Here is a 9,557-nt window from a genome sequence, read left to right on the forward strand (position 1 = left end):
TGACAGACTGGATTAAGAAAATATGGCACATATACACCATGGAATACTATGCAGCCATAAGAAAGGATGAGTTCATGTCCTTTGTAGGGACATGGATGTAGCTGGAAACCATCATTCTCAGCAAACTATTGCAAGAACAGAAAACCAAACACCGCATGTTCTCCCTCATAGGTGGGAACTGAACAATGAGATTACTTGGACACAGGAAGGGGAACATCACACACCAGGGCCTGTTGTAGGGTGCGGGGAGAGGGAAGGGATAGCATTAGGAGATATACCTAATGTAAATGACGAGTTAATGGGTACAGCACACCAACATGGCACATGTATACATATGTAACATACCTGCACGTTGTGCACATGTACCCCAGAACATAAAGTATAATTAAAAAAAAAAAGAAGGATGGATGGATGGATGGAAGGATGGAAATGAAACAAAATGAAATGAAACAAAACAAACAAAACAAGAGAGAAAGAACCCCATTTAAGCAGATAGCCTTTCTCCTCAATTATTTTAATGGTATCTGGGAAATCATCTGCTGCCTCTTGAACAGTAGCAACTGCCTTTCCTGTTATCTTAACATTTGTAAAGTCAAACTTCTTTCTACAATTATCAAACCATCCTTTGCTGGCACTAAATTCTCTAGCTTTAGATCCTTCACCTTCCTTTTGCTTTAAGCTGTCATACATTAACTTCACTTTCTCTCAAAATATATTAGAGTCTACAAGTATGCCTTTTTTATAGCAATTCTTCACCCACATAAGAGCTGCATTTTCAATATGAGATAAAGTGGTATTTCACAAAAAGTGCAAGGTTTTGCATCTGCTGATATAACTGTAGCAACAGCTATATAAATTATCTTTTCTTTTTTTACAGTGGTCCTTTTGCTGGATTCATTTGTCTTGAAATGACAGGTAACCATAGCTGCAGACTGTAATCTATGGTACATAACAAGCAATTCAGTTTTTGCTTGTAATGTCATGACTTCTCTCTGTTTCTTGGAAACACTCCCAGCATTACCAGTGGCACTTTCTAAGAGTCCCATGGTGTTATTCAAATTTTATGGTATTACACTAAGCACAGTGAAAAATACATGAGAATCAGAAAGAAATCACTTCTTACTGTAATACACAATTTACTAGAGAGACAAACTGCTCATGTGTAGATGATTGGCTTCACACAGCACTGGAAGCTGATAGCTGCAATATTTGAGCTCACTGCAATAGCAACTGGAGGTGATTATGAAATTATTACAGTAGTATAGTATGTACTACATCTAACTATGCAGTTATTTAATATTGAATTTACATTTGTTTACATTTCTCTCAACTGCAAATGGAAGCATGTACATTCTGTAAGTGTGTGATGACCTTTTGATAAATTTTAACTTTTTATAATATATTTGTGTGCTATTCATGGCAATAAATTATAAAATAGACTAGTATCTACAAATATTTTATGTATTCGTGAAATACCCCTTTTTTATATATATTTCCAGGCTATGCAATCTGCAAGTTTTTTCAAATTGTTGCAAACCTCCAAAATTTTTCTATTATTTATTGGAAAAAAACTACATATAAGCAAATACCTTCACAGTTCAAACCCAAGTTGTTCAAGGGTCAGCTACATAGGCGTATCAATTCAGTTGCTGTGAACCATTTGGGTTGTTTCTAGTACCAAATTATTTCCAAAGTGGCTGTAGCATTTTACATTCTCACATCAATATATGAGAGTTCTAGTTGCTCCACATCCTCATCAATAGTTAATATGGTCTATCTTCATCCATTCTAGTAGGTGGGTGGTGATACCCTGTGGTTTTAATTTGAACTTCTCAATTGATTAATGACATGGAACATCTTTTCATGTGCTTATTTGCCATCTGTATCTTCTTTAGTGCCGTGTCTATTTTCTAATCCATTTTTTGTTGTTGTTGTTTTCTTATTATGGAGTTTTAAGAGTTCTTTATATGCACTGGATACACATTCTTTGTTAGACGTTTTTGCAAATGTTTTCTCCCAGTCTGTGCTTGCCCTTTCATCTACTTGATAACATCTTTTTTTCTCTTACGGGATACTGGTACATGTCCTAGCAAACATATTACTGAAGAGCAAGATCAAGCACAGTTTCAAAAGAGTAAACCCTGAGAAAGTATTTCATCTTAGACCTGGGAAGTATTTACTCTTAGGGGAAGATCTGGGAAGAGTTAATTACAAACGAATCAAATTTTAAGATACCAAATTAGATTCTGCAAACATTTCTAGTGGGAATGCAAAATCATATAGCCACTTTGAAAAACAGTTTGGCAGTTTATTATAAAGTTACATCCACCCTTACCAAACCATCCAGCAATCCCACTCCAAGGTATTTACTCAAGTGTACTGAAAACCTACATTCAACCAAAAACCTGTATACAAACGTTTATAGTAGGTTTATTCATAATTGTTCCAACTTGGAAACATCTAAGATGTCCTTGACAGATGAATGGACAGTGTTATATCCATACAATGAGTTACTACTCAGAAAAAAAAAAAAATAACTACCAATCCAAGCAATAATATAGATGAATCTTAAAATGCATTTTGTTAAGTGACAAGAGGTCTGATGCAAAAACTACATATTGTATGATTTCATTTATGTGATACTTTGGAAAAGGCACATAGGAAAGGCAGATAGATCAGTGATTGCCGAGGGTTAAGGGAAGAAAGAGAAATTGACTATAACTACGAAGGGGTCATACAAGGAATTTTTAGGATGATGTAACTGTTCTGTGTGCTTTTGCTTTCAGTCAAAACAAGTCAAGTTGTAAACCTGATACCCTAGTATTGATGTGTTTATGCACATGCTATCAAAAAAAAAAAAAAAAAAAAAGAAAAGTACTACTTAGCATGTTCTGCCCACTTATTCTGCCCAGGGCAAATCCTGCTCACACAGCCCCAACCACTCATCTTGCCTTAGGAAACTACCTGTCTGGAAAAGAGAATAGTGATCTTCATGACATGAAATATTTCAGACCAGGAACAAGATGGTCAACATAGATCTGCATTTATATGTCTGAATAGAATTAACCATTTTAAAGACAGGGAAACAAGCAATTATAGCAAATGGCATTCAATTAAAGTTAATGCCAAAATTAGACAACAGTTTTTTTAAAAAATCATTATTTAGTGTAAATTAATAGGTTATAGGATCCATAAAATAAGTACAAACTAACTTAAAAATTTTCTCAGAAATTAAAAGGTGGTGACTGAAATAAACTGAAAATTAAAAGAGACAAATAAATGACCTAGCGCACATATACAAGAAACCTAACATCTATATAAGATAAAGACTGAAGCTGATTTAAATTCAAGGAAATTCTAAAGGAAAAAAAATGGCTCATAACTCTTATTCACATAGAAATAACAAAATAAAATTAAAAAGATTCTAGATATGCAATTATACTTCCCATAACTCTTCCTGAAACTATTACTTAAAAATGTATCCCAGTAAAAAAAAAAAAACAATTAAATATTTCAAAAATAGGGAAGACATACTATTCAAGTAACCAGTGATCTTATAGTTAAACCTAAGTGATACAATACTGGTAAAATTTTAAAAACTGGTTAGAGAAAAAAAAAAAAACAGAACTACTGATATGTTTTGCATCTGTGTCTGCATGCTGAAATGTAATCCCCAGTGCTGGAGGTGGGGCCTGGAAGGAGGTATCTGGATCATAGGGGTGGTTTCTAATGGTTTAGCACTATGCCCCTAGTGGTGTTCTCATAAGAGTTCTGAAGAGATCTTTTTGTTTCAAAGTGTGTACAGCATCCCCCACTCTTTCTTCCTTCTGCTCCTGTCACATAAGACCCTTGCTCCTGCTTTGCCTGCCACAATGATTGTAGTTTCCTGAGGCCTCCGCAAAAGCCTAGTAGAAGCCAGCATCATGCTTCCTGTAAGCCTGTGGAACTGTGAGCCAATTAAACCTCTTTACTTTATAAATTACCCAGTCTCAGGTATTTCTTTATAGCAATGTGGGAACAGAATAATACAACTATAGAAAAGAAATCAAATCAATAAAACCAAGAATGTAAAGAAGGCAAGAGATCAAGGTCTCAACTTATTAATGGGAAGAATGAGGGCAAAAAAAGTGTCATTTATAGACGGTTTCAGAATTTCCAAACTTGCAGGAGAGGGGGAAAAAAAGTTAATACGACTAGGTTAAATTGTCCTATTAAGAGATAAATGCAATTTTGTACAAGGTAACCTTGTGATGGAACCCTTGTATATTTCGACTGCAGTGATGTTCACAGGAAATCTACATAAAATTACTTACGACTAAACAGGCACAGGGATGGGTGCATGTAAAACTGGTGAAATCTGAATAAGGTTGTATCAATGTCAATTTCCTGAGTACAAAATTGTACTATAGTTATGCAAGGTGTTACCATAGGTGGAAACTGGGTGAATATACACAAGATCTACATCACTCTGTATTATTTCTTACAACTGTATACGAATCTACAATGATCTTTTTAAAAAGTTTTATAAAATGTAAAACAAACAAACAAACAAACAAAAAGGACAAACTTCCAGGTCAGGCACAGTGGCTCACACCTACAACCCCAGCACTTTGGGAGCCAAGGTGGGTGAATCACTTGAGCCCAGGAGTTTGAGACCAGCCTGGGCAACATGGTGAAGCCCCATCTCTACAAATAACACAAAAATTAGCCAGGTATGGTGGTGTGCACCTGCAGTCCCAGCTACTTGGGAGGCTGAGGCAGGAGGATCACTTGAGTCCAGGAGATGGAGGTTGCAGTGAGCCAAAATTACACCATTGCACTCCAGCGTGGGTGACAGAGCAAGATTCTGTCTCAAAAAAAAAAAAAAAAAAAAAAAAAAAAAAAGACAAACTTCCAAATTGGAAAGGGGGAAGATTTCAGGGAGAAATAAAAGTCCAGCTCAGTTACATGAATGTTTGATGCTTATGAAAGGCAAGGAAAGCAAAATGGTGTAAAATTACTGAAAATAAACATATGGGCAAAAAAGACCTATCAGGTACACACAAAACTGACAGAGAGGCAAGAGTCATATAAGACAATGTAGACTCCCAGGCAAAAATCATCAAACAGGGCAAAAAAGATACTTTATATTTTTTAAGATAAAATCCACTAAGAACAATTACACATATTATCTTTAAGGCTGAATTCAACCAAAATCATAATCACAGTAAATATCTAACATACTTTGCTTACTGATTTGTTGGCTTTGAGAAAACAACAAATTAAGGATATAGTATCTTACAACAAATGTGTCAAGTCAAATAACAGGGAAAGGATAGTTTATCAAATAAATGTTTTAGGAAAATGTCCAGCAATTTGGAAAAATAAATTTGCGATAGTATGGCATAGCAACCATTTTTAAAAATCTAAATCTATGATAACAGAATGTGTACAAAGAGCATTTTAATAATCTTGGGGTGGAAACCCAGAGGCCATAAAGGAAAACAACAGCAGAACTGGCAACATAAATAATAAAGACCTTTATACAGCAAAAGCCCCAAGAAACACTAAAAAATAGACTATGACAAAATACTAGCAAATGGTGAACCAAATCATTAATAGCCACAATATGTAAAGAGCTATTACAAATCAATTAGAAAAGAGGAACATTTCAACAGAAACCTAAGCAAAGGATATGATCATGCAAGTAAAAACGAATACAAATGACCAACAAACACACAGATAGTCAACCCCATCAATAAGCAAAGAAATGCAACACTAAAACAATAAAACAGTATTTTTCATCCACAAAATTACTAAATATAAAAAAAAATCATTTCATCTTAGCAAGTCTCTCAAGTTTCTGCATGTCATATAAGCAGAGGCACTGATGGCCTTTATTTTTCATCTTTTCAATGGTGTTCACACAGCAAATAGCCTTGGCAGATAAAGAGATGTCTCCCTCTGGTACAGAGGGCAGGTTTGTTTACCATGCAGGAAAATAAAGATAATGTCTCCCTCTCTGGCAAAGATCAGACACGTTTATTTGCAGCCCACTATGAAAGATTCAGGTTCCCTAAACTAAGGATTCCTCTCTTGTAACACAACCTACTTCACCTGCTAGTGTCACTGGGCTCTTGTCACATCACCCTGTGGAAATCAGGGCTCCAGCAAATCAGCATAAGATGATCCTCTGGCTACCGTTACTGTTGTGCTTTGTCTCTCAGTCAGGAGTCTCATATTTTCTGCCAGTTTCCATGAAACTGTTAGCTTGCAAGTAGGGTATGATCTCAGATCCTTGACAATTATTCGCAATGTGATGTGGCAAAAGTAGCATTTTAACAAATTGTCTAAATTTACTCTTACCAACAACTTTTGAGGAGTACTTTGGCAGAATCTCTCATAATTTAACACTTATGTGTAGCCTCTGACCTAGCAATTCCATATCTTAGGAAATAAACTAACATGCAAATATGACAATATACAGAATAAATACAAAAATGATCCTTGCAGTTCTGTTTGTAATAAATTTGGAATAATGCCAACAGGGGATTGGCTAAATAACTTTTGGGTTATTCCTACAATGAAGTATCAGAAAGACTTACAAAAAAGACAAGATACTATTATATGCACTGACACAGAAGGATGTTCATCCATTAAGTGGAAGCTATAGAAAATTATACATGGTACACTGCCATTTATGAAACAAAAGTAGACTTAAATCTATTATTTTTTAAATCTGCAAGCAGTGATTATGGAACAACGTTACTGGGTAGGTGGGCACACAGCACTTTCACTTCCTCCTTTGAGGATTTCTGTATTGCTTGATCTTTTTTAAAGAATGTATGCATTTATTTCATGAGCTAATGAGGTTTTAAGTGTCCACAGTAACAACATCTTAAAATTTATTATATTTGAGATATCCAGTTGGGATGGTAAAATACAAATGGATATGAGGATGTCCCAGGGAACACTTCAGCCATTTATCTCTCAGATAACCATTTTTTTCTCTTAGAAACCAGGTACAGAACATCCTAAATCATAGGTGATGGGGAGAGGCACACTACAGTTACTATGATACAGTGCAAAGTCAAAAGGCATGCAGATTTTTAATCAGGCTACTTCTCCATGTAACTGTAAGGAGCAACTCTAACCCCAAGTTCTGAGTGAACAACAGAAGGGATTTATTTACTAACAGTTAATGATTCAACTGACCATGGAAAAAGCAAGCTAAAATAAACGAATCTCAATAACTGGCAGGAAAATTTTAAAGAGGCAAGAGGTAAAGAAAGGGAATCAACTTGCCCCCACTAAATGTGTTCATTTAAAAAATATTTAGTGATGTCTACAATATGCCAGGCATCGTTCCAATCCCTAAACATTAAAACACATTATAAACCTAGAGCAATAAGAGCGTCACAGAAGCCAGGATCACCACAGGGAGCCAAAGAACACTGCACGACCGTTCAGAAAGTCCCAAGAATACAAGAGAATTTAGGGCCTATGGTATTTATAGGACTGATCAGCAGGGAAAAATAGAATTCAACAAATGATGATGCAGTCAGTAACAAAATTATAAAGTTAGAGCCTTCTTATCTCACACTAAATATGAATAAGATCATTAACAATACTAGAAGAAAACGGAGGTGGATATTTATATATAATTCATGTAGATAAAGGCCTTTTTTAAAGGACGTTGAAGTTAGATCCGCGAAGTTAAGATCGAGAATGTCAACCACAGCAAAATGAAGAGGATGAGACTAACACAGTAAAGAAAGAAGGGGTAGTTTTTGTTAACTGACCATATGTGCAAGCACCATATGTACCATTGTGCAGAGTACTATAACTGCATTACTTCATCATTGCGTGAGTAAAGAAATTATCTATCTTACAATGAGCTGATTTATCTGATTTTCAAGTCAGTAACAGAAGGGAAGAGTTCGAAAACGCAGAGTTCAGAAAAGCCAACTTTTGGGACAGAAGTTAAAAACAAAGTTAGTACTCAGAACACAAGTATGGAAAGAAGAATCCAATTCAAGGAACTTTTAGAGTGCCTACTAGAGCATAATGCACATTTCCCCCAAGTCCTTAATCTGATAAAGGACTATTGGAGCGTTCATGACTCTGCATGAATCTCTCTCTACTCAACCAACAGATACAATATGCGATATAGGATAATGGAGGCAGGAAGTGAGCCTGAAAGAAAAAAATATATACCTATACCTGAACTTAAGAAACCGAGGAGTGCACGCAAGCAGCAGAAAAGGCAGCTTGTGTCTGCGAACAGACCCTGTCCACAGAGATCCCTGCACCTGGTGCATAAAGCCAGCCGGGCATCAGGCCGACGCAATTACCTGACTACAAGCTTATACCATCTTCACCTTCTATAATAGTTATTTGTATACTGTATTTCAATCTGTGAATGCATCTCGAAGCTTTGTGGCAATGATCACTGGGAAATCAAGGAAATCCAAAACCACCCGTTATAAATATGTTGACAAGGAGGCCAAGTAGATGGTCATCATCACACTCTAGGGGCACCCCTAAACCTAAACATCGAAACAAGGTTGTAGCCGGGCACCTTGTAGCAGTCCTGAAGAAAGAAAACATAGGCCTGGTTAGGCAAAAACCATCGGATGTCAGAGGGAAATCAAGGGAGCAGGCACAGGAGTCACAAGCACAGGCTTGTGTGTGGCCGACGCGTGGCTGACGGGGCAGCACAGAGCGCGGGTGTGGGCGACCCGCAGTCCCCCCTGGTGTAAACAACCCTGAGCCGCGCACACTTCCGGACGACGCCTCACAGCCTGCAGGCAGACTGTAGCGTAGAAACAGCCCGAAGCACGTCAGCAGTTCTCAGGGGCCCCAGCAAGCCCCGCAAGCGTGAAGCGGGGGCGCAGGGGAGCGGGCGGGGAGGGGCCGGCAGCGGGGGCCCCTGCCAGGCGTTCAGACTCCCCAAAGCGCGGAGCTGCGCGTTGGCTCGGCCCCGGCCCCGCCCCAGTGCCGAAGGAAGAAGACGGAGACCCTCGGGAGGGAGAAATAAAGGAAGGGCCGTACCCTGCAGGGTCCGGGAGAGGCGCGCGCAGCGGGCTCCACCAGCGACCAGGCAGTGCGAGAAGGCCTGGGTGCGGGGGCGGCTCCCCGGCTCTCTGGCCGCTGCACAACCACTGCAACCCCGGCCAGCGCGACCCGGAAGGAAGACGCTCAGGCCGCGAGGAGGGCCGGGGCGGGGAGGTGGGGCGGGGCCGAGGAGGCGGGGCGGGGCCTGGAGGGAGGCGGGTCGGGCCAGAAGTAAAGCCGGGCGTTTCTCCGGTGAGAGGTGCTTTGGGTCCTATGGACAGCCCGCTCCCAGGCCAGGGGGAGGAGCTTCCTGCTGGCTTTCCCGCTCCACTGGGGCTTAAGTGTAAAGGGCCTAGATAATATAGAGTGGGCAGTGGCTACAAATCCTCTTCGGAATAATCTCCTCCAAGTACTGGCTCGCCTTGTGTAGTGTAGTCCTGCTAGGACTTCTTCAGTCCAGATTTGGTGGATCAGGTGATACGTAGGTAATACGGCTGGTACGCATACGCAGAGGAAAAGTA

At 38.9% G+C, this 9,557-nt stretch overlaps 1 protein-coding gene across 1 annotated transcript in view; it reads right to left on the bottom strand.

The window, feature by feature from the left end:
* FBXL4 (F-box and leucine rich repeat protein 4) overlaps positions 1-9,230 on the bottom strand; it is a 75,595-nt gene extending 66,365 nt beyond the window's left edge. The window contains exon 1 of the mRNA XM_017889833.1: positions 9,034-9,230. The gene's annotated coding sequence lies outside the window, so the exon portion shown is untranslated. The remainder of the gene's footprint in view (positions 1-9,033) is intronic.
* Positions 9,231-9,557: the final 327 nt, after the last annotated feature.

The sequence above is a fragment of the Rhinopithecus bieti genome, unplaced genomic scaffold, assembly GCF_001698545.2.
Source record: "Rhinopithecus bieti isolate Rb0 unplaced genomic scaffold, ASM169854v2 scaffold_18624, whole genome shotgun sequence".
Taxonomy (NCBI): domain Eukaryota; kingdom Metazoa; phylum Chordata; class Mammalia; order Primates; family Cercopithecidae; genus Rhinopithecus; species Rhinopithecus bieti.